This window comes from Phyllobates terribilis, unplaced genomic scaffold (assembly GCF_046119375.1).
Source record: "Phyllobates terribilis strain yellow unplaced genomic scaffold, ASM4611937v1 Scaffold_2__4_contigs__length_985480577, whole genome shotgun sequence".
In the NCBI taxonomy this organism is placed as follows: Eukaryota; Metazoa; Chordata; class Amphibia; order Anura; family Dendrobatidae; genus Phyllobates; species Phyllobates terribilis.
In genome coordinates this window covers 891537320-891564051 of record NW_027362762.1, presented here as the reverse complement: position 1 = coordinate 891564051, position 26732 = coordinate 891537320, and positions in this window count along the sequence as shown.

Genomic DNA, 26732 nt, shown 5'->3' with positions numbered 1-26732 from the left:
CCGGCTTTTTACCGCCCGCCGGCTTTTAAACAATCAGGAGAATTGTCTCACGCTGGGATGGCATTCTGATGACAGGCTAGATCGCAGCTGAGTGCTGCCATCCAGCTTGTCATCCTTCAGAGACACTGCAGAGTGCAGGCATTATGGGGTCTTCCGATTTTGGTATTCGATATTCTAAAAGTATCGGAATTAAGTATCGGAATTCCGATACCGTGAATATCGGCCGATACCCGATATTTCAGTATCGGAATGCTCAACACTAGTCATGATGCCACCACATGTGCCGTGACCTTGCATGCATCTGCAGAGCTGGGGATTTTAGATGAGCAGCGGTGATCAAAGATTCTGCAAGAGCCGTATGGATGACAGTGAGGAGTGGAGTGACCGAAGAGGTGAGCAGTAAGGTGGATATAAGTATTTTTATATATATTTTAACCTTTTGATGGCCCTTTACGATCTAGAAAAATGGCAGGCAATGGTGATTTTGCTTACTCTGTGTGGAAGTGAATTACAAAAAATCCTTATTTGGGCGAAAGTGAATTTTTGTAAAATTCAATTAGAATTCAATTCATTCATTTCTAACTGTTCCTCCATGCTGCTGCCAGCATCCCCCATAAGTCTACTCAGTTTGTTTTCTGGCTGGGAGAGAACGGTTCTGTTTGAGACTGAAGAAACAGTCTCCTAGTTCTTTCTTCTGGTTTGGACAGAACATGACTTTTGCATCCTATCAGCAGCTGCTGCTTGTCTTCAGTGGTCACTTGATGCTATTGTTGGAAGAGGGAGGATGGCAGAAAACACTGATGACAGTATATATTTTAGTAATGCCATTGGTCCATTTTTAAAATGTTTATAAGAAGTGTACCATCTAACACTAATACCATGAAACTGATCTAGATCAAGGGGGGAGGCAATTTGATTGTTTAGGACATACAGTACACCCTTTCTAAAATTAATGACATTTCTATGTATTGAAGACATAAAAAACTGATAGATCTCCAAATATTATTCATGGAAAATTATTTAGTGCCAATAACTATTTTTACCATTGTACAGTATAACTTTACCACTAACATGACTCAGGAGTGTTTCTTAACCAGTGGCTGGGAAGCCACATCAACACAAGGCATACTGCAGTATTATCAAAACTAGGGTCAGACTCTTATGCCATGGAGATAGTTCTAACGTAATCATGTTAATATCACTTGATTTCTGGGTTAGCAACATTTAACCTGTGTTTGACTGAACAAACAAAAATGTAAATAGTATTGTAAGCTCTTTGCTATATACAGTGGTGTGAAAAGGTGTTTGCCTTCTCACGATTTCTTATTCTTTTACATGTTTGTCACACTTAAATGTTTCAGATCATGAAACAAATTTAAATATTTGACAAAGATAACTCAAGTAAACACAAAATACAGTTTTTAAATGAAGGTCTTTATTATTAAGGGAAAAAGAAATTCAAACCTACAGGGCCCTGTATGAAAAAGTGATTACCCCTAAACCTAATAACTGGTTGGGCTGCCTTTAGCAGCAACAACTGCAGTCAAGCATTTGCAATAACTGAAAATGAGTCTTTTACAATACTCTGGAGGAAATTTGGCAAACTCATCTTTGGAAAATTGTTGTAATTCAGCCACAATGGATGGTTTCCGAGTATGAACTGCTTTTTTAATGTCATGTCGCAGCATCTCAATCGGATTAAGGTCAGGACTTTGACTAGGCCACTCCAAAGTCTTAATTTTGTTTTCCTTAAGCCATTCAGAGGTGGACTTGCTGGTGTGTTTTGGATCACTGTTCTGCTGCATAACCCAAGTGCGCTTCAGCTTGAGGTCTCGAACAGATGGCCAGAAATTCTCCGTCAGGATTTTTTGGTAGACATCAGAATTCCTGGTTCCATTTACCACAGCAAGTCTTCCAGGTCCAGAAGCAGCAAACAAGCCACAGACCATCACATTGCCACCACCATATTTTACTGTTTGTATGATGTTCCCTTTCTGAAATGCTGTGTTACTTCTATGCCAGATGTAATGGGACATACAACTTCCAAAAGTTCAACTTTTGTTTTGTCAGTCCACAGAGTATTCTCCCAAAAGTCTTGGTGATTGTCAAGATGTTTTCTGGCAAAACTGAGATGAGCCTTTATGTTGTTTTTGCTCAGCAGTGGTTTTCATCTTGGAACTCTGCCATGCATGCCATTTTTGGCCAGTCTCTTTCTTATGGTGGAGTCATGAACACTGACTTTAACTGAGGCAAGTGTGGCCTGCTGTTCTTTGTATGTTTTTGTGGGATCTATTGTGACCCCTTGGATGAGTTTTCTCTGTGCTCTTGGGGTCATTTTGGTCAGCCGGCCACTCTTGGGAAGGTTCACCACTGTTCCATGTTTTCGCCATTTGTGGATAATGCCTCTCATTGTGGTTTTCTGGAGTCTCAAAGCTTTAAAAATGGATGTATAACCTTTTCCAGACTGATAGATCGCAATTACTTTGTTTCTCATTTGTTCCTGAATTTCTTTGGATCTCAGCATGATGTCTATCTTTTGAGGATCTTTTGGTCTACTTCACTTTGTCAGTCAGGTCCTAGTTAAGTGATTTCTTGATTGAGAACAGGTGTGGCAGTAATCAGGAGTGTGTGTGGCTAGGGAAATTGAACTCAGATTCCCAAAGATGTGATGAACCAGAGTTAATTTATGTTTTAATGGGGGGTGGGGGAGGCAATCACTTTTTCCCACAGGGCCCTGTAGGTTCGGATTTCTTTGTCCTTTAATAATAAAGACCTTCATTTAAAAACTGCATTCCGTGTTTACTTGTATTATCGTTGTCTAATATTTAAATTTGTTTTGTGATCTGCAATATTTAAGTGTGACAGACATGCAAAAGAATAAGAAGTCAGGAAGGGGGCAAACACTTTTTCACACCACTGTAACAGAAAGGAAAAGATAGCTTGTGTTCACAGCCACTATGCAATGTATAGATCTGTGCAAATACCCCTTCTCCACTCCTAGTTTCATCAGTTGATTGATGGGGTTCTGGGAGTCTGATATCGATGACATATGAAAAGGATAAAATCTCAGTGTTAGGGTTCGCTCAAATCAGCGTATAACTCGGACGAGTGCTATCTGATGTTTGATGTGTGATAGCACTCGGACTAATGTCATACAATGGGGCAGTGGAGATCTGCTTTTTTTCTCATGCCAATTTAGCATGAGAAAAAAATTGCAGCATGCTGTGAGTGGCTCCGTAATTCTGGTCACACACACCCACTCCAATCTATGGATTCATGTGAAACTTCAGACTGCACTTGGATGTCATTTGAGTGCAGTCCAATATACCTGGACACAGAGAATGGAGAAGATGGAGAAATTAAGTTTTCCATATTTTACAAACCTGTGATATTATTCTCTCATGTGAAAAAAATCAGATCACAATAAACAGACACTTGGCTAAAATTCTGATCACAGTGTCATCAGCATAATCAATCCAATTCTCTCTCATGAGAGAATCAACGGTCATGTGACTTCTGCCTTAAAGTCCTGGAAAACCTCTTTCACACAGTTTGGTATTCTTTGTAAATACTTTTAAGCTGAAAAAAGATGAAAGTATTCTAGGAGTGATTTATTGGCGAACCAGAAAAATTATATTTTTGTAGCATGTGTAATTACGCCTGATGAAGAGCCTCTGTGCTTCAGAAGCTTGCACAACTTTTGTCTTTTTTGGGCATGAAAATATTTATTTAGATATTTTTTTTATAAAAATGTTACCAGATATAAGATAATTTCTTATCATCTTTTATTGTTCCACACAGTTCAGTAAGAATTTGTATACTTAATTTATTCAAATAAATAAATATCGACAAACTACCACCAGTTTGCCCTTTGTTCGGTGCAGTAATTAGTCGAGTTTGGTTCATGTCCTAGAAGTAATTGTTTGGCCTTGTACTGAACAATATGCTAGATGATAAAAAGATTCAGTAATAGCTTTGTGTTATTTTTGCATCTGGAAATTGCTAGACTTTCCTGCCTATGTTACTTAATGGCATTAATTGAAATCCATGCAAGAGAATTAGTGATTATTTTAACTCTCTCTTCCTGATACTTTTCAATCTGGTTTCGCTCCTTACACTCTATTGAAACAGCTCTTACTAAAGTCTCTAATGATCTTCTAACAGCTAAATCTAATGGTCATCATTACTCCTTGCTGGCTTTCCTGGATCTCTCTGCACATTTGACACTGGATCACCAGCTCCTCCTCACTATGCTCTGCTCTATCGTCCTCAAGGATACCACTCTCTCTTGGTTTTCCTCCTACCTCTCTAACCGCTCCTTCACTGCATCTTTTGTTGGCCCCTCTTCTTCTCCTCTTCCCCTTACTGTTGGGGTTCCTCAGAGCTCAGTTCTAGGTCATCTCCTTTTCTCCTTGTACACCATCCCTATCAGTAGATTCGGTTTTCAGTACCATCTCTACACTGGTGACACAATTATACACATCATCACCTGACATCACCCATGCATTACTACAAAATACTAGTGATTGTCTTTCCGCTGACTCTAACATTATGTCCTTCCTCTGTCTAAAACTAAACTCCTTGTGTTTCCCACCTCTACTATTATTGCCATTTCCAGGTGTGATTCTATCATGACTCCCCAGCAACATGCCCGCTGTCTTGGGGTCATATTTCATTCAGATCTTTTATTCAACTCCAACATCCGATCACTTGCTTGCTCATGTCACCTACAAAAACATCTCTTCAATTCATCCTTTTCTTACCTTTGACTCAACAAAAACATTTACTATTGTTCTTAATCCTATTCGCAAGAATTATTGCAATTCTCTACTAATCGGTCTCCCTCTTACCAAACTCTCCCCTCTCCAATTCATCCTTAATGTAGCAGCCAGAATCATATTCCTCGCCAAACGCTACACCAATGTCTCTTCCCTGTGCCAGTCATTGCACTGATTAACCAACCACTCCAGGGTCCAATATAAACTTATCATTCTCACCACACTAAATCTCCTCCCTCATCTCTGTCTACCACTCTACAAGTACCCTTCATCCCACTAAAGACCTAAGGTCCTCAATTATCCAAACCGACCACTCCCATCTCCAAGACTTCTCGCATCTCAGGACAATTCAATTAATTACCAATACCAACAGGTTTAATCGTGGCCCAAAAACACTTTTCTTTAGACTTAGCTATCGCCTCACCTCACTTATGTAACTATTCTTGTTTTTCCCTTACAAAATATTCTTCCAAATCAGGATCCTCATAGCATCTGTTCACACACCCTCCATGCATTTAAAAGGAATCTGTCAACAGGTTTTTGCTACGTCATCTGCGAGCAGCTTGATGTAGGCAAAGAGAAGCTGAATTTAATTATGTATCACTTAGTTTACTTGGTGCAGCCATTTTGACACAAGCAGAGAGTTAAAATTTTACATAAAGCAGAGCTGAGAAAGCTAAACCCGTCCACTCCAGGCTCTCCATGTACAACCCCTGGCAAAAATTATGGAATCACCGGGCTCGGAGGATATTCATTCAGTTGTTTAATGTTGTTGAAAAAAACAGATCACAGATCAAATATATGTATTTGGTCCAGATTTTAGACACAGCTGACTGTGAACAACCAACATCTTTTGCAACATTGCATGATGATTTGCCTTTTTATAAGTGTTTGATAATCATCTCCTTTGTTTCAATTGACATCTCTCGTGTTGGAGCCATGATTCATGTCTGTCCACTTCGTGAAACAGCTCTCCAAGGTGTGATCACTTCTTTTTAGATGCATACTAATGAGCAGATCTAATTTGATGCTGGTGTTAGTTTTGGAAATGAAAATTTACAGGGTGATTCCATAATTTTTTCCCAAGAATTGAGTGATTCCATAATTTTTTTCCCTCTGCTTTGTCTGAAAAAAATTACCCTTACCGAGTACCACATTTTTAATCTTGATTTCTTTTAGTGTTTCTTAAAGCCCTAAAGTTGCCATTTGAACTGACTTTAGTTTTGTGCCATGTCTGTGATCTGCTTTTTTTCAACAACATGAAACAACTGAATGAACATCCTCCGAGCCCGGTGATTCCATAATTTTTGCCAGGGGTTGTATAAAGACCATAAACAGTGAGCTGCTTATTTTCTATACTAGTCCAGCAATTTTAATCTCTTAGTGATAAATTCTTCACAGTTTGTAAACAACTGCACACAATTTGACAAGTGACACATCCCTGAATTCTGTGTTTCAATCTCTATCTCCTTCTGTCCTCAGATTACATAGCAAAAACCTGCTGACAGATTCCCTTTAATAGTCCTCTATATCTGTACTGTACAAATACTTGCTTATGACCAGTGTTGAGCCACCCCCGTAGTGTTCGAGTTCGGTTCGGTTCGTCGAACACCCTTGTGTTCGCCGAACTGTTCGTCGAACTATTCGTCGAACACCTTCGAACACCGTTAAAACCAATGGCAGGCAAACAAAAACACATAGAAATACATAGAAAACACCTTCAAAGGAGTCCAAAAGCTGACAAACTGCTCAGAAGACATAACTAACACATGGAAAAGTGACAACTACATATAGTCATGCGAAAAGAAAAGAGGTGGAGGAGTAAAAGGAGGGGGAGACACAGATATAGGCATGTCATGCCCTTCTAAAATCCAAAAAGTGAGAAGCCGACACGGCCAGTCCGTTCATGCCCGTGCCACCTCCGTTTGTGCCAGAGCCGCGGTGGACCCTGACGGCCAGCCCCTCTCTCCCAATACTGGTGCCTGTCCGCTGGTGGGTCGAGCGAGCCCCCCTGTGGTGGAGGCAGCTCTAAGCTTTTAATTTAAATTGTCTCTCTAATTTGAATGAATACACTTTAAATCCTTTTACAATGATCTATTGAAGGGCAAGTCTCATGCCAGCAGCCGCGTAATTCCAGCTCCAGTAGCGTCCACTAAAGCTGCTGCAGTTGAAAAGCTTTTATAAGGATAGAGCTCGGCTGTCCACCGCAAGGCGTCCAACCGCCAGTCCCAGCCCCTATGCCTTGGGGTGCCTCCTGATGCTCTTCACTGAGTATCCCGTGGTCCCGAAGCATTTCCTTTGAAAAAAATAAGTGTCCAAACTACAGGTGGTGTAGCTTGCTTAACAGCCGGGATAATCCGCTGACTAGAAGACACTGCTACTAGGCACAAAGTATTTCCTGGGCTAGATGCAGTTAAAAATTTGCAATTAGATACTCTCGTTGGATGCTGAGAAAGCATTCCATAGAGTCTCCTGGCACGCCTTATATTATTCTCTTAAAAAGCTTGGGGTAGGCGTCTAGGGGACCCTTTTATAGTCAAAATCACGGCCCTGTATCGGAATGCGTCACCTAGGCTGAAGATAAATGGAACTGTAGCACCCCGAGGGCTCGGTTGCTGCAGAGGTATTGCACCTCACCCAGCGGTGTGATATCTCACTCTCAGGTAAGGATGGAGTGTGGATCAGGACCCCGACACCTGCATGCATTACACCACATTGCCGTGGGGCAGCGCGACCAATATGCCACTGAGATGGGCACGACAGTTCCTGTCCCTGGCTGGAGTGGGGGGAGGGAACACTGAGGAAGGGGAACCCTGTAGTGCAGGAGAAGGGAGGAAGCAGTTCCTGGGTGCATTGGGAAGGGAGTATAAAAGGTGGGCACCATCTTAGTTCAGTGCAGAGAAGTCTGAGCAGAAGTGACAGGGAGCAGGGGCTCTGCATGAGCTCTGCTCCAGAGGCGGGCCTAGTAACAGAGGCCCAGGCCTGGAAGAGGGAGAAGGAAGAGGAGCGGAGAAGGCTCCAGGAATGAGGAATGAAGGGATCCCAGGGGTGTGGACGGGCGAGTCGCCACCGCACGCCCGAATCCACCTGCGTGGAGGGGTCAGGCCAAAGGGGGAGACCGGTCCCTGAAACTAGTGGAGGTGGGAAACGACCCTCAGCTAGAAACCGGAGGCTGTGACATTTTATTTGGCGCAGCCCCTCGCTACACCCGCTAGGAGGGCAGCACATAGGGTCAGGGAAGCTGGCGCCAAGTTTACCAAGAGGAGGCCCGAGGCAGCCGGACAGAAGGGTTGGTAAGAAAGGCCAGACAAAATTATCTGGGAGTTGTCTGAGCCCCTCACCTGGTGAGCACAGTACGACGTGGGCAGCCGTTACCTGTAGAAGTGGTCTGGATAATAAGAACTGTGAGTAAAGGCCCTGGACTGCATCACTGACTCCGTGTCGTTACTGCTGCTGCCCTGCACCATCACCCCCATCCTCCGAATACACTGCCCTGAGGCTATACTCCTCCCGTGGGGAGTTATGCTACGCTCTGCTGCACCCACAACACCAGCCTCAGCGGTCTGCCCTGCAGCGGCGGTTCACTCTGACCGCAATCCACGGGGGGCGTAGTCAGACATTTAAACATCAAAACCACATAAATAGTTCCGCCACTGGTTTGACCGCCCTGAGCCACGGAACCGGGTCGCCGCCACGGAGACTACAACCACCAGCATCCACCAAAACGGGTCCGGCTCCGGATGTCCCAAGGTCCAGGGGGCGCGTCAGAACATTTTCATCACCTTTCATAATCACCAATGGGACAAGGCAGGGATATCCTCTTTCCCCTCTCTTATACATCCTAGTGACGGAGCACCTGCTCTCATCAATTCGCCATAACCCCAATATTAGGTGGATTGAGGTGGGAGGCACCGAGTACAAGTGCTCTCTATTTGCTGATGATGTCCTAGTATATATCACTCAATCACATATATCCATCCCTGCTGTTATGGCTGAAATAGATCACTTTGTTAAATGGACAAATTTTAAAATCATTACAGCGAAGTCTGAGGCCCTCGATGTCTCCCTCCCCAAATCCATACAAGATTCCATCAAGTCCAACTTTCCCTTTGCCTGGCCCTCACAGGGTATCAAATTCTTAGGAATTCCTATTCATAGAGACCTCTCTCGTCTATGTTATCTTAATTTTGGGCCCTTTATTGAACAACTCCATACAGACCACGGTGGGCAAGTTAGAACTGTAAGATTCGCTACGTGAACCACTGGTGTTTTGCGGAAAAGCACATGTGCACTGTGTTCCAAATTATTATGCAAAAAGTGTTTAGGAGTGATAAGGGAAGAATTTGTTTGTTTGTCAATTAAACTCATTGATGGTGATGTGTGTCAGGGCTCTTTATATCACTGTAAGCAATTGCAGACACCTGTGCTAATTAGTTTGGCAGGTGTGTCCAATGAATGGCAAGACTACTTAAGAAGGCTGTCCCACATTATTAAGCAGCCTACATTTTCTGCCAAAATGGGAAAGAAAAAGGATGTGTCGGCTGCTGAGAAGCAACAAATTGTGGAGTGTTTAGGTCAAGGAATGACTACAATCAACATTGTGCGATGATCAGGATGAAGTGTCTTGGCAATAAAGAAGTATGTAGCTGAATCACAGTACACACGTGTGCGTGCTGATAAGGGCAAATTGAGGACTCTTTCCTACAGGCTATTACGTCAGGTTGAAAGAGCAGCGGCAAAAAAGCCTTGTCATAGCAGCAGACAAGTTTTTGAAGCTGCTGGTGCCTCCGACGTCCCCCGAACAACAAGATGCAGGGTCCTTCAGAGGTTTGCAGCTGTGCGTACGCCATCCTGTCAACCTCCTCTATCCACTGCACACAAGCAGAAACGGCTCCAGTGGGCCAAACATTACATGAAGACTGATTTCAAAACTGTTTTGTTCACGGATGAGTGCCGTGCAACGCTCGATGGTCCAGATGGATGGAGTGGAGGATGGATGGTTGATGGACACCCCACGCAAACACGGCTACAGCGCCAACAAGGAGGAGGTGGAGTAATGTTTTGGGCTGGAATCATGGGGAGAGAGATTGTCAGCCCCTTTAGGTTCCCTGAAGGGGTAAAGATGAACTCCATAATGTATGTGGAGTTTCTCAAACAGCACTTCCTGCCATGGTTCAAGAAGAAGAACCGTGTATTCCGCAGCAAGATCATTTTCATGCATGATAATGCACTGTCTCGTGCTGCACATAACACATCTGCATCTCTGGCTGATATGGGCATAAAAGGGGACAAACTTATGGTGTGACCCCCATGCTCCCCTGACCTCTACCCCATTCAGAACCTCTGGAGCATCATCAAAAGGAGTGTCTATGATGGCGGTAGGCAGTTCCCATCTAAGTTACAGCTCTGGGAGGGTATTCTGTCCTCATGCAAAACAATTGAAGCAGAAACCATCCAAAACCTGACAAATTCAATGGACGAGAGAGTTCAGAAGCTCCTTTCGAACAAGGGGTCCTATGTGCAAATGTAACATCACCTAGAACAAAGTTTTGAGTTGAAAACTGTTTGATTTCAGTTTCTAATAACCTGCTAATGCTTATAATTTCAAAAATGACCATTTTTTTGGTCTTTATAAAATGAAAAGGTTGATCGAAGAGTGTGGGGGATCTAAGAGTGTGGCAACCCAGAAGTCAGGATTACTTCGAATTCTGACAATCTGAGGGTCATGTTGCAGGTAGAGCAGCAAGAAGGCACTTATGTGTCTTGCGCATCTCGTAGCCCAAAAATTATTTTCCGGGCTAGATGCAGCTAAAAATTATTATTAATTTTAAATCTGGTGGAGCTTAGTATAGATGGCCTAATAGAATCAGTACTGCACACTGCTACAAAGCCCAAATTATTTTCCAGCCAAGATACAGATAAACATGATAAGTAATTTGAAAGCTTAAAATGGTTGGTGAGGTGATTTTAACCAATCATCAAGCTTTTACTCTCCCCAGGATGACACAGGGGTAGAAAAGTCGTTTTGGATCCATGATTTGTTCATCTTTATGAACGTGAGTCTGTCTACATTATCAGTGGAGAGCCGCGTGCGCTTATCTGTCAGCACACCACCAGCAGCGCTGAACACACGTTCAGACAGTACGCTGGCTGTGGGGCATGACAAATTCTCCAAGGCGTAAGTGGCGAGCTCCGGCCATTTATCCAGATTGGAAGCCCAAAAAGAGCAAGGGTCCAGTGACACAGTCATGGCTTCAATGTTTACTTGGAGAAACTCCTGTACCATCGTCACTAGGCGTTGACTATGTGTCAGACTTCTTGTCTCCTGTGGCCTTACAAAGGATGAGCTAAAAAAGTGGTGAAATGATTCCGCAAAATTGATGTTACCAGCAGATACTGTGTTTCTGCTACGGTTTGAGTGCTGAACACTCGACGGTCACACGGTTGGCAAGTTGGAACTGTGAGATTCACTACGTGCACCACTGGTGTTTTGTGGAAAAGCTCATGTAAGATTCTGCAACAGTCTCTGCTAATGCTCCTGCATGCATGCATCCCTTTCTATGGCAGGAATTATTTCTGCAAATTTACTTTTGTATCGGGGATCTAACAGTGTGGCAACCCAGTAGTCAGGATTATTTCTAATTCTCCCAATTCGAGGGTCATGTTGCAGGTAGTGCAGCAAGAAGGCACTCATGTGTCTTGCACATCCAGGAGCACCAAGTCCCTGTTGTGTTGGTGGCGGGGTAACAATCATGCTTCCTTCCTCTGTCCTCTCCCCCCAACCTCGCACAACAGAAATGTGATCAAGGTCTCCCTCATCTGATGAGTCTTCCATCAGTTCGTCCTCCACTTCTTCCTGGGCTCCTGCACCTTCATCACTAGTTTGGCTGCTACCATGCGCCCTGGTAAAACCATCTCCCCCACCCTCACATGCCTGCCGCCTTGGTGCTGCCGACCGTCTGGACCTTGCAGATGTTAGCCCTTCCGCACACAGCTCCTCCTCCTCTACTTCCTCCACCTGCTCTTGTGCCACCACCTGACTCCGAATTCTGTTTAACATGTGCTCCAGCATGTAAATAACCGGAATACTCATGCTGATAATGGCATCGTCACCACTAAACATCTTCGTCGCCATTTCAAAACTGTGCAGAAGGGTGCATAGGTCCCTTATCTGAGACCACTCCTCCAGCGTGATTTGCCCAACTTCTGGATCCCGTTGGCCCAGGCTTTACGTCAGAACGTATTGCACCAGGGCTTGTCGGTGCTGCCACAGTCGCTGCAACATGTGCAGAGTTGAATTCCATCGGGTAGGCACATCGCATTTTAGACGGTGAAGTGGCAGGCCCAACGACTTCTGTAGAGATGTAAGTCGCTGAGCTGCGGGATGCGAACGGCGGAAGTGAGCACACAGCGACCGTGCCCTCTGCAGAAGGCCACCTAGTCTGGGATAGTGGGCTAAAAATTGCTGGACAACCAGGTTCAACACGTGAGCCATACAAGGCACGTGTGTGACATTGCCCCGGCGAAGGGCCGCACCCAGGTTTGCAGCATTGTCTCACACAGCCTTCCCTGGTTTCAGGTCCAGTGGAGACAACCATTCATGGAATTGGTTCTCCAGAGCTGACCACAACTCCTCAGCTGTGTGACTCACATTTCCCAGACATTTCAAAGTAAAAACTGCCTGATGACGTTGAGCCCTACTGCCAGCATAGTAAGGAGGTGTGCAGGATCCCTTCTGCGCAGTTAGAAAGCTTGTGGCATGACCAGACAGGCTTTGGGTGCAGGTGGAGGACCGAGAGGAGGTTGAGGAGGCAGAAGCAGTGGAGGAACTTTGACATAAAGAGGATTGACGCACAACTCGTGGGGACGGCAAGACTTGGACAGCAGCCCCTTGTCCTGCTGTCACCATAGTTACCCAGTGCCCAGTCAGCGACATGTAACGCCCCTGTCCATGCCTACTCGTCCAAGTGTCTGTGGTGAAATGCACCCTGTGACACACAGAGTTTCTCAAAGAAGCGGTGATGTTGTGTGCGACATGCTGGTGGAGCGCAGGCACACCTTTCTTTGAGAAGTAGTGCCGACTGGGCATCTGGTACTGGGGCACTGCGACGGACAAAAGGTCTGGAAAATCCTCTGTGTCCACCAGGCGGAAAGGCAGCATTTCTGTAGCCAAGAGCTTGCAGATGGTGAAATTCAACCTCTTAGCTTTCTCATGGCTAGGAGGAAATGGTCTTTTACTTGTCCACATCTGAGGGACTGAGGGCTGGCTGTTGTGCTTAGACGGGGTTGATAAGGGTGTCCCCGGCAAACTGCCGGTCTGTGAGGAAGATGCAGGCGGACATGTTAGGTTGCCTTGATCCAAAGGTGGTATTATCGATGTCGGACAGCGCTCAACACCAGCTGGTGTTACCACCTCCAAAGAAAATGATGACCTGACAATCACACTGGCTGTTGCGGGTAAAGAGGTGACAGGTCTGCGTCCCAAAACAGGTGTGACTGCTGTCACCCCAGTCACAGAGGATGAAGAGGCCGCAGATGCACAAGATGGGGCAGACGGTGGTTGGCCCGGCCGACTAGGCCGCATTGTAGCACAGTGAGCTTCCCACTGCAACTTATGCTTCATGTCCATGTGCCGGTTCATGCATGAAGTACTCAAACTATGTATTTTTTGGCCTCTACTTAGCTTTTGCTGACAAATGTTACAGATAACACGAGTTGGGTCATCTTTATCGATCTGAAAAAATGCCCAGGCTATGCAAGGCTTAGCACCCATGCGACCTGAAGAGCCACCACGACTTGTGATCCGAGGCAGAGTTGTGTTTGAGGATGCAGTTGTTGACGTGCTTCCAGTAATACGTCTCTGTCCAGGAAGGCGCAACCTGACCTCGTCGTCAATAGCATCCTCCTCCACCTCCTCTGCTGACCTCATCTCTTGGCTGACTGTGGGTTGACAGTAAGTGGGATCTCCAACACCATCATCATCACCCTGTGTGTGATCACACCCGTCGTCCTCAGAGACAACCTGTTCCTGCCCTGACAAAAAACTAAAGTTGTCGCTCCAATCAGGTATTTGAGTCTCATCATCGTCTTCCTCATTGTCTCCACCAACAGGAGTTACAGTTTGTGAATGAGGGTCTACATTATGGTCAGAACATTCTGATTCTGGTCCTGGATCCGACTCATAAAGATTCTGGGCATCAGTGCAGATCATTTCCTTGTCTGGATTCACAGAAGCCCTGGAGTCGACCTCTGATTCCCAGGCTATAATATGAGTAAACAGCTCTGCAGACTCAACCATCTGTTCTACCTCATACTCAGACGGGCAACTGGAGATTTGGGAGCTGTGAGGAAGCAAGTGCGATTGGGGTGACACCTTTGAGGACTGGATTATTTGTGATGTTGAAGTTGATGTGGAGGAGAGCCCACTTAAAGGAGCACTTGATATCCGTTGAAGCACCTGCTGTTTTTGTGCCTCATCTGGAATTTGTAGTGATTGGCGTGGCCGTAAGAAAGGGATCTTATCACATTGTCCTCTAAAAGAAGTAGACATTTTAGTTTTGCTCTAAGATGGTCTTTCTTCTGCAGATGTTACTGTTGCTTTAACACCTACTCCACGGACACAACCTTTTTTCCCCTTCCCAACACGCCTATTCCCCTTTCCACCAGCAGCAGGCCTTTTTCCACTCATTTTGGTGGTTAACTAATTCACAACTCTGGAGTTGTTTGCACAAAAAAACAATGGATGGGAACCGAGCAGAGCTGACTGGCCAAACTGTGGTATTAGGCCAAAACTATTGTCTGGGTTAGATGCAGAAAAAAATTATATTCAGTTTGTAACCTGATGGAGGTCAGTATAGATGGTCTAATAGAACAAGTCCCACACACTGCTAGAAGGCCAAATATTTTTTCAGAGCTAGATGCAGAAAAAAATTATATTCAATTTCCAACCTGATGGAGGTCAGTATAAATGGACTAATAGAACAAGTCCCACACACTGTTAGAAGCCCAAATATTTTTTCAAAGCTAGATGCAGAAAAAAATTATATTCAATTTGCAACCTGATGGAGGTCAGTATAGATGGACTAATAGAACAAGTCCCACACACTGCTGGAAGGCCAAATATTTTTACAGAGCTATATGCAGAAAAATATTATATTCAATTTACAACCTGATGGAGGTCAGTATAGATGGACTAATAGAACAAGTCCCACACAGTGCTAGAAGGCCAAATATTTTTTCAGAGCTAGATGCCGAAAAATATTATATTCAATTTGCAACCTGATGGAGGTCAGTATAGATGGACTAATAGAACAAGTCCCACACAATGCTAGAAGCCAAATATTTTTTCAGAGCTAGATGCCGAAAAATATTATATTCAATTTGCAGCCTGATGGAGGTCAGTATAGATGGACTAATAGAACAAGTCCCACACACAGCTAGAAGGCCAAATATTTTTTCAGAGCTAGATGCAGAAAAAAATTATAATCAATTTGCAACGTGATGGAGGTCAGTATAGATGGACTAATAGAACAAGTCCCACACACTGCTAGAAGGCCAAATATTTTTTCAGAGCTAGATGCAGAAAAATATTATATTCAATTTGCAACCTGATGGAGGTCAGTAGAGATGGACTAATAGAACAAGTCCCACACACTTCTAGAAGGCCAAATATTTTTTCAGAGCTAGATGCAGAAAAAAATTATAATCAATTTGCAACGTGATGGAGGTCAGTATAGATGGACTAATAGAACAAGTCCCACACACTACTAGAAGGCCAAATATTTTTTTCAGAGCTAGATGCAGAAAAATATTATATTCAATTTGCAACCTGATGGAGGTCAGTAGAGATGGACTAATAGAACAAGTCCCACACACTTCTAGAAGGCCAAATATTTTTTCAGAGCTAGATGCAGATAAATATTATATTCAATTTGCAACCTGATGGAGGTCAGTATAGATGGACTAATAGAACAAGTCCCACACACAGCTAGAAGCCCAAATATTTTTTCAGAGGTAGATGCAGAAACAAATTATATTCAATTTGCAACCTGATGGAGGTCAGTATAGATGGACTAATAGAACAAGTCCCACACACTGCTAGAAGCCCAAATATTTTTTCAGAGCTAGATGCAGAAAAAAATTATATTCAGTTTGCAACCTGATGGAGGTCAGTATAGATGGACTAATATAACAAGTCCCACACACTGCTAGAAGCCCAAATATTTTTTCAGAGCTAGATGCAGAAAAATATTATATTCAATTTGCAACCTGATGGAGGTCAGTATAGATGGACTAATAGAACAAGTCCCACACACTGCTAGAAGGCCAAATATTTTTTCAGAGCTAGATGCAGAAAAATATTATATTCAATTTGCAACCTGATGGAGGTCAGTATAGATGGACTAATAGAACAAGTCCCACACACTGCTAGAAGCCCAAATATTTTTTCAGAGGTAGATGCAGAAAAAAATTATATTCAATTTGCAACCTGGTGGAGGTCAGTATAGATGGACTAATAAAACAAGTCCCACACACTTGTAGAAGGACAAATATTTTTTCAGAGCTAGATGCAGAAAAAATTATATTCAATTTGCAACGTGATGGAGGTCAGTATAGATGGACTAATAGAACAAGTCCCACACACTGCTAGAAGGCCAATATTTTTTCAGAGCTAGATGCTGAAAAATATTATATTCAATTTGCAACCTGATGGAGGTCAGTATAGATGGACTAATAGAACAAGTCCCACACACTGCTAGAAGGCCAAATATTTTTTCAGAGCTAGATGCAGAAAAATATTATATTCAATTTGCAACCTAATAGAGGTCAGTATAGATGGACTAATAGAACAGGTCCATCACACAGCTAGAAGCCCAAATATATTTTCAGAGGTAGATGCAGAAAAAAATTATATTCAGTTTGCAACCTGATGGAGGTCAGTATAGATGGACTAATAGAACAAGTCCCACACGCTGCTAGAAGGCCAAATATTTTTTCAGAGCTAGATGCAGAAAAAAATTATATTCAATTTGCAACCTGATGGAGGTCAGTATAGATGGACTAATAGAACAAGTCCCACACACTGCTAGAAGGCCAAATATTTTTTCAGAGCTAGATGCAGAAAAATATTATATTCAATTTGCAACCTGATGGAGGTCAGTATAGATGGACTAATAGAACAAGTCCCACACACTGCTAGAAGGCCAAATATTTTTTCTGAGCTAGATGCAGAAAAAAATTATATTCAATTTGCAACCTGATGGAGATCAGTATAGATGGACTAATAGAACAAGTCCCACACACTGCTAGAAGGCCAAATATTTTTTCAGAGCTAGATGCAGAAAAATATTATATTCAATTTGCAACCTGATGGAGGTCAGTATAGATGGACTAATAGAACAAGTCCCACACACTGCTAGAAGGCCAAATATTTTTTCAGAGCTAGATGCAGAAAAAAATTATATTCAATTTGCAACCTGATGGAGTTCAGTATAGATGGACTAATAGAACAAGTCCCACACACTGCTAGAAGGCCAAATATTTTTTCAGAGCTAGATGCAGAAAAAAATTATATTCAATTTGCAACCTGATGGAGGTCAGTATAGATGGACAAATAGAACAAGTCCCACACACTGCTAGAAGCCCAATTATTTTTTCAGAGCTAGATGCAGAAAAATGTTATATTCAATTTGCAACCTGATGGAGGTCAGTATAGATGGACTAATAGAACAAGTCCCACACACTGCTAGAAGCCCAAATATTTTTTCAGAGCTAGATGCAGAAAAATATTATATTCAATTTGCAACCTGATGGAGGTCAGTATAGATGGACTAATAGAACAACTCCCACACACTGCTAGAAGCCCAAATATTTTTTCAGAGCTAGATGCAGAAAAATATTATATTCAATTTGGCGAACAGTTCAAGTCCAACACAGCTCATCTCTACTTATGACTAGAGATGAGCGGTGTTCGACTTGAACTGTTCGCCAATCTCAAATTCGAGCTGTTTTGGGCGGTGTTCGAGCCGTTCGTCGAACACGAACGATTTGAAAAAAATTCGGCTGTTCGAGGTTATGTTCGATAACTGTTCGTGCACCAAAATCATAACTGGATTTTTTCTCAGTAATGATGATAATTAACGTTAATACGCAGTTTGAGTGTACAGCGGGGCGGGGAGAGGGGCAGGGGATGGATCTCTGCAGGAATAATGAAGATCTCCATTTTTTTTTTCTCTTTCCCGCATTTACAGTGGGGAGGTTCAATCTGTCAGCCTATCAGCAGCGCACACACGGAGCGAAGTGCTTTTTTTCACACAAGCAAGGGCATGTGTCATTGGCAGTGTATGTCACATGTCCTTGCCCTATAAGACCCAGCCATTTTCCCCATCGCCACCATTTTCTCACTGCTGCAGCTGCGTGTTAGACGGCACCGCTGTTGCTGTGTGCGCTTATACCTTGTTAATTTCAAGCCAATTTTCGCACAAATCTACAGATAGCTTGGGAGTAGGGAATAGTTGTGATTGCAGTCCATTTAAGGACTAGGTTACAGCATTTCCTATGACTTTTATCAGGCAGGTCTGTGCTCTTAAATAGATAGGTTGGGAGTAAAGACTAATTGTAATTGCAGTCCTTTTCAGGACTAAGTTAGATCAGTTCCTATCAGTTTTTGACAGGCAGGTGTGTGCCAGTGCTGTGCAAGTTTTTTTCACAACATTTGGCTAAATCTAACAAAGCTAATCCTTTTTGGCCTATTGCAGAGTGTGTTAGTCAGTGGAGTAGCCTATCTGTGTTGCAAGCTACACCACCTGTGTATAGAATACCAATTTTTTTGCTGCACCTAGAGAAGTAAAACCTTTTGGGCATAGCATCATTCTATTAGTCCATCTATTCTGACCTCCATAAGGTTGCAAATTGAATATAATTTTTTTCTGCATCTACCTCTGAAAAAATATTTGGGCTTCTAGCTGTGTGTGGTATTTGTACTATTAGTCCATCTATACTGACCTCCATCAGGTTGCAAATTGAATATAATTTTTTTCTGCATCTAGCTCTGAAAAAATATTTGGCCTTCTAGCAGTGTGTGGGACTTGTTCTATTAGTCCATCTATACTGACCTCCATCACGTTGCAAATTGAATATAATATTTTTCTGCATCTAGCTCTGAAAAAATATTTGGCCTTCTAGCAGTATGTGGGACTTGATCTATTAGTCCATTTATACTGACCTCCATCAGGTTGCAAATTGAATTACATTTTTTTCTGCATCTACCTCTGAAAAAATATTTTGGCTTCTAGCTGTGTGTGGGACTTGTTCTATTAGTCCATCTATACTGACCTCCACCACGTTGCAAATTGAATATAATATTTTTCTGCATCTAGCTCTGAAAAAATATTTGGCCTTCTAGCAGTGTGTGGGACTTGCTCTATTAGTCCATCTATACTGACCTCCGTCAGGTTGCAAATTGAATATAATATTTTTCTGCATCTAGCTCTGAAAAAATATTTGGCCTTCTAGCAGTGTGTGGGACTTGATCTATTAGTCCATCTATACTGACCTCCATCAGGTTGCAAATTGAATATAATTTTTTTCTGCATCTACCTCTGAAAAAATATTTGGGCTTCTAGCTGTGTGTGGGACTTGTTCTATTAGTCCATCTATAGTGACCTCCCATCAGGTTGCAAATTGAATATAATTTTTTTCTGCATCTAGCTCTGAAAAAATATTTGGGCTTCTTGCTGTGTGTGGGACTTGTTCTATTAGTCCATCTATACTGACCTCCATCAGGTTGCAAATTGAATATCATTTTTTTCTGCATCTACCTCTGAAAAAATATTTGGGCTTCTAACTGTGTGTGGGACTTGGTCTATTTGTCCATCTATACTGACCTCCATCAGGATGCAAATTGAATATAATTTTTTTCTGCATCTAGCTCTGAAAAAATATTTGGCCTTAAAGCATTGTGTGGGACTTGTTCTATTAGTCCATCTATACTGACCTCCATCAGGTTGCAAACTGAATATAATTTTTTTCTGCATCTATCTCTGAAAAAATATTTGGCCTTCTAGCAGTGTGTGGGACTTGGTCTATTAGTCAATCTATACTGACCTCCATCACGTTGCAAATTGAATATCATTTTTTTCTGCATCTACCTCTGAAAAAATATTTGGGCTTGTAGCTGTGTGTGGGACTTGGTCTATTAGTCCATCTATACTGACCTCCATCAGGATGCAAATTGAATATAATTTTTTTCTGCATCTAGCTGTGAAAAAATATTTGGCCTTCTAGCAGTGTGTGGGACTTGTTCTATTAGTCCATCCATACAGACCTCCATCAGGTTGCAAACTGAATATAATTTTTTTCTGCATCTACCTCTGAAAAAATATTTGGGCTTCTAGCTGTGTGTGGGACTTGTTCTATTAGTCCATCTATACTGACCTCCGTCAGGTTGCAAATTGAATATAATATTTTTCTGCATCTAGCTCTGAAAAAATATTTGGCCTTCTAGCAGTGTGTGGGACTTGATCTATTAGTCCATCTATACTGACCTCCATCAGGTTGCAAATTGAATATAATTTTTTTCTGCATCTACCTCTGAAAAAATATTTGGGCTTCTAGCTGTGTGTGGGACTTGTTCTATTAGTCCATCTATAGTGACCTCCCATCAGGTTGCAAATTGAATATAATTTTTTTCTGCATCTAGCTCTGAAAAAATATTTGGGCTTCTAGCTGTGTGTGGGACTTGTTCTATTAGTCCATCTATACTGACCTCCATCAGGTTGCAAATTGAATATCATTTTTTTCTGCATCTACCTCTGAAAAAATATTTGGGCTTCTAACTGTGTGTGGGACTTGGTCTATTTGTCCATCTATACTGACCTCCATCAGGATGCAAATTGAATATAATTTTTTTCTGCATCTAGCTCTGAAAAAATATTTGGCCTTAAAGCATTGTGTGGGACTTGTTCTATTAGTCCATCTATACTGACCTCCATCAGGTTGCAAACTGAATATAATTTTTTTCTGCATCTATCTCTGAAAAAATATTTGGCCTTCTAGCAGTGTGTGGGACTTGGTCTATTAGTCAATCTATACTGACCTCCATCACGTTGCAAATTGAATATCATTTTTTTCTGCATCTACCTCTGAAAAAATATTTGGGCTTGTAGCTGTGTGTGGGACTTGGTCTATTAGTCCATCTATACTGACCTCCATCAGGATGCAAATTGAATATAATTTTTTTCTGCATCTAGCTGTGAAAAAATATTTGGCCTTCTAGCAGTGTGTGGGACTTGTTCTATTAGTCCATCCATACAGACCTCCATCAGGTTGCAAACTGAATATAATTTTTTTCTGCATCTACCTCTGAAAAAATATTTGGGCTTCTAGCTGTGTGTGGGACTTGTTCTATTAGTCCATCTATACTGACCTCCATCAGGTTGCAAATTAAAAATAATTTTTATCTGCATCTACCTCTGAAAAAATATTTGGCCTTCTAGCAGTGTGTGGGACTTGTTCTATTAGTCCATCTATACTGACCTCCATCACGTTGCCAATTGAATATAATTTTTTTCTGCATCTAGCTCTGAAAAAATATATGGGCTTCTAGCTGTGTGTGGGACTTGTTCTATTAGTCCATCTATACTGACCTCCATCAGGCTGCAAATTGAATATAATTTTTTTCTGCATCTACCTCTGAAAATATATTTGGGCTTCTAGCTGTGTGTGTGACATGTTTTATTAGTCCATCTATACTGACCTCCATCAAGTTGCAAATTGAATATAATATTTTTCTGCATCTAGCTCTGAAAAAATATTTGGCCTTCCAACAGTGTGTGGGACTTGTTCTATTAGTCCATCTATACTGACCTCCATCAGGTTGCAAATTGAATATAATATTTTTCTGCAACTAGCTCTGAAAAAATATTTGGCCTTCTAGCAGTGTGTGGGACTTGTTCTATTAGTCTATCTATACTGACCTCCATCAGGTTGCAAATTGAATATAATATTTCTCTGCATCTAGCTGTGAAAAAATATTTGGCCTTCTAGCAGTGTGTGGGACTTGTTCTATTAGTCCATCTATACTGACCTCCATCAGGTTGCAAACTGAATATAATTTTTTTCTGCATCTACCTTTGAAAAAATATTTGGGCTTCCAGCTGTGTGTGGGACATGTTCTATTAGTCCATCTATACTGACCTCCATCAGGTTGCAAATTGAATATAATATTTTTCTGCATCTAGCTCTGAAAAAATATTTGGCCTTCAAGCAGTGTGTGGGACTTGTTCTATTAGTCCATCTATACTGACCTCCATCAGGTTGCAAATTGAATATAATATTTTTCTGCATCTAGCTCTGAAAAAATATTTGGCCTTCTAGCAGTGTGTGGGACTTGTTCTATTAGTCCATCTATACTGACCTCCATCACGTTGCAAATTGAATATAATATTTTTCTGCATCTAGCTCTTAAAAAAAATTTGACCTTCTAGCAGTGTGTGGGACTTGATCTATTATTCCATCTATACTGACCTCCATCAGGTTGCAAATTGAATATAATTTTTTTCTGCATCTACATCTGAAAAAATATTTGGGCATCTAGCTGTGTGTGGGACTTGTTCTATTAGTCCATCTATACTGACCTCCATCAGGTTGCAAATTGAATATAATTTTTTTCTGCATCTAGCTCTGAAAAAATATTTGGCCTTCTAGCACTATGTGGGACTTGTTCTATTAGTCCATCTATACTGACCTCTATCGGGTTGCAAATTAAATATAATATTTTTCTGCATCTAGCTCTGAAAAAATGTTTGGGCTTCTAGCCGTGTGTGGGACTTGTTCTATTAGTCCATCTATACTGACCTCCATCACGTTGCAAATTGAATATAATATTTTTCTGCATCTAGCTCTGAAAAAAATATTTGGCCTTCTAGCAGTGTGTGGGACTTGTTCTATTAGTCCATCTATAGTGACCTCCCATCAGGTTGCAAATTGAATATAATTTTTTTCTGCATCTAGCTCTGAAAAAATATTTGGGCTTCTAGCTGTGTGTGGGACTTGTTCTATTAGTCCATCTATACTGACCTCCATCAGGTTGCAAATTCAATATCATTTTTTTCTGCATCTACCTCTGAAAAAATATTTGGGCTTCTAGCTGTGTGTGGGACTTGTTCTATTAGTCCATCTATACTGACCTCCATCAGGTTGCAAATTGAATATAATATTTTTCTGTATCTAGCTCTGAAAAAATATTTGGTCTTCTAGCAGTGTGTGGGACTTGTTCTATTAGTCCATCTATATTGACCTCCATCAGGATGCAAATTGAATATAATTTTTTTCTGCATCTAGCTCTGAAAAAATATTTGGCCTTCAAGCATTGTGTGGGACTTGTTCTATTAGTCCATCTATAATGACCTCCATCAGGTTGCAAATTGAATATCATTTTTTTCTGCATCTACCTCTGAAAAAATATTTGGGCTTCTAGCTGTGTGTGGGACTTGGTCTATTAGTCCATCTATACTGACCTCCATCAGGATGCAAATTGAATATAATTTTTTTCTGCATCTAGCTCTGAAAAAATATTTGGCCTTCAAGCATTGTGTGGGACTTGTTCTATTAGTCCATCTATACTGACCTCCATCAGGTTGCAAACTGAATATAATTTTTTTCTGCATCTATCTCGGAAAAAATATTTGGCCTTCTAGCAGTGTGTGGGACTTGGTCTATTAGTCAATCTATACTGACCTCCATCACGTTGCAAATTGAATATCATTTTTTTCTGCATCTACCTCTGAAAAAATATTTGGGCTTGTAGCTGTGTGTGGGACTTGGTCTATTAGTCCATCTATACTGACCTCCATCAGGATGCAAATTGAATATAATTTTTTTCTGCATCTAGCTGTGAAAAAATATTTGGCCTTCTAGCAGTGTGTGGGACTTGTTCTATTAGTCCATCCATACAGACCTCCATCAGGTTGCAAACTGAATATAATTTTTTTCTGCATCTACCTCTGAAAAAATATTTGGGCTTCTAGCTGTGTGTGGGACTTGTTCTATTAGTCCATCTATACTGACCTCCATCAGGTTGCAAATTAAAAATAATTTTTATCTGCATCTACCTCTGAAAAAATATTTGGCCTTCTAGCAGTGTGTGGGACTTGTTCTATTAGTCCATCTATACTGACCTCCATCACGTTGCCAATTGAATATAATTTTTTTCTGCATCTAGCTCTGAAAAAATATATGGGCTTCTAGCTGTGTGTGGGACTTGTTCTATTAGTCCATCTATACTGACCTCCATCAGGCTGCAAATTGAATATAATTTTTTTCTGCATCTACCTCTGAAAATATATTTGGGCTTCTAGCTGTGTGTGTGACATGTTTTATTAGTCCATCTATACTGACCTCCATCAGGTTGCAAATTGAATATAATATTTTTCTGCATCTAGCTCTGAAAAAATATTTGGCCTTCCAACAGTGTGTGGGACTTGTTCTATTAGTCCATCTATACTGACCTCCATCAGGTTGCAAATTGAATATAATATTTTTCTGCAACTAGCTCTGAAAAAATATTTGGCCTTCTAGCAGTGTGTGGGACTTGTTCTATTAGTCTATCTATACTGACCTCCATCAGGTTGCAAATTGAATATAATATTTCTCTGCATCTAGCTGTGAAAAAGTATTTGGCCTTCTAGCAGTGTGTGGGACTTGTTCTATTAGTCCATCTATACAGACCTCCATCAGGTTGCAAACTGAATATAATTTTTTTCTGCATCTACCTCTGAAAAAATATTTGGGCTTCTAGCTGTGTGTGGAACTTGTTCTATTAGTCCATCTATACTGACCTCCATCAGGTCTCAAATTAAAAATAATTTTTATCTGCATCTACCTCTGAAAAAATATTTGGCCTTCTAGCAGTGTGTGGGACTTGTTCTATTAGTCCATCTATACTGACCTCCATCACGTTGCCAATTGAATATAATTTTTTTCTGCATCTAGCTCTGAAAAAATATATGGGCTTCTAGCTGTGTGTGGGACTTGTTCTATTAGTCCATCTATACTGACCTCCATCAGGTTGCAAACTGAATATAATTTTTTTCTGCATCTACCTTTGAAAAAATATTTGGGCTTCCAGCTGTGTGTGGGACATGTTCTATTAGTCCATCTATACTGACCTCCATCAGGTTGCAAATTGAATATAATATTTTTCTGCATCTAGCTCTGAAAAAATATTTGGCCTTCAAGCAGTGTGTGGGACTTGTTCTATTAGTCCATCTATACTGACCTCCATCAGGTTGCAAATTGAATATAATATTTTTCTGCATCTAGCTCTGAAAAAATATTTGGCCTTCTAGCAGTGTGTGGGACTTGTTCTATTAGTCCATCTATACTGACCTCCATCACGTTGCAAATTGAATATAATATTTTTCTGCATCTAGCTCTTAAAAAAAATTTGACCTTCTAGCAGTGTGTGGGACTTGATCTATTATTCCATCTATACTGACCTCCATCAGGTTGCAAATTGAATATAATTTTTTTCTGCATCTACCTCTGAAAAAATATTTGGGCATCTAGCTGTGTGTGGGACTTGTTCTATTAGTCCATCTATACTGACCTCCATCAGGTTGCAAATTGAATATAATTTTTTTCTGCATCTAGCTCTGAAAAAATATTTGGACTTCTAGCACTATGTGGGACTTGTTCTATTAGTCCATCTATACTGACCTCTATCGGGTTGCAAATTAAATATAATATTTTTCTGCATCTAGCTCTGAAAAAATGTTTGGGCTTCTAGCCGTGTGTGGGACTTGTTCTATTAGTCCATCTATACTGACCTCCATCAAGTTGCAAATTGAATATAATTTTTTTCTGCATCTAGCTCTGAAAAAAATATTTGGCCTTATAGCAGTGTGTGGGAGTTGTTCTATTAGTCCATCTATAGTGACCTCCCATCAGGTTGCAAATTGAATATAATTTTTTTCTGCATCTAGCTCTGAAAAAATATATGGGCTTCTAGCTGTGTGTGGGACTTGTTCTATTAGTCCATCTATACTGACCTCCATCAGGTTGCAAACTGAATATAATTTTTTTCTGCATCTACCTCTGAAAAAATATTTGGGCTTCTAGCTGTGTGTGGGACATGTTCTATTAGTCCATCTACACTGACCTCCATCAGGTTGCAAATTGAATATAATATTTTTCTGCATCTAGCTCTGAAAAAATATTTGGCCTTCAAGCAGTGTGTGGGCTTGTTCTATTAGTCCATCTATACTGACCTCCATCAGGTTGCAAATTGAATATCATTTTTTTCTGCATCTACCTCTGAAAAAATATTTGGGCTTCTAGCTGTGTGTGGGACTTGTTCTATTAGTCCATCTATACTGACCTCCATCAGGTTGCAAATTGAATATAATATTTTTCTGCATCTAGCTCTGAAAAAATATTTGGTCTTCTAGCAGTGTGTGGGACTTGTTCTATTAGTCCATCTATATTGACCTCCATCAGGATGCAAATTGAATATAATTTTTTTCTGCATCTAGCTCTGAAAAAATATTTGGCCTTCAAGCATTGTGTGGGACTTGTTCTATTAGTCCATCTATACTGACCTCCATCAGGTTGCAATTTGAATATCACTTTTTTCTGCATCTATCTCGGAAAAAATATTTGGCCTTCTAGCAGTGTGTGGGACTTGTTCTATTAGTCCATCTATACTGACCTCCATCACGTTGCAAATTGAATATCATTTTTTTCTGCATATAGCTGTGAAAAAATATTTGGCCTTCTAGCAGTGTGTGGGACTTGTTCTATTTGTCCATCTATACAGACCTCCATCAGGTTGCAAACTGAATATAATTTTTTTCTGCATCTACCTCTGAAAAAATATTTGGGCTTCTAGCTGTGTGTGGGACTTGTTCTATTAGTCCATCTATACTGACCTCCATCAGGTTGCAAATTAAAAAT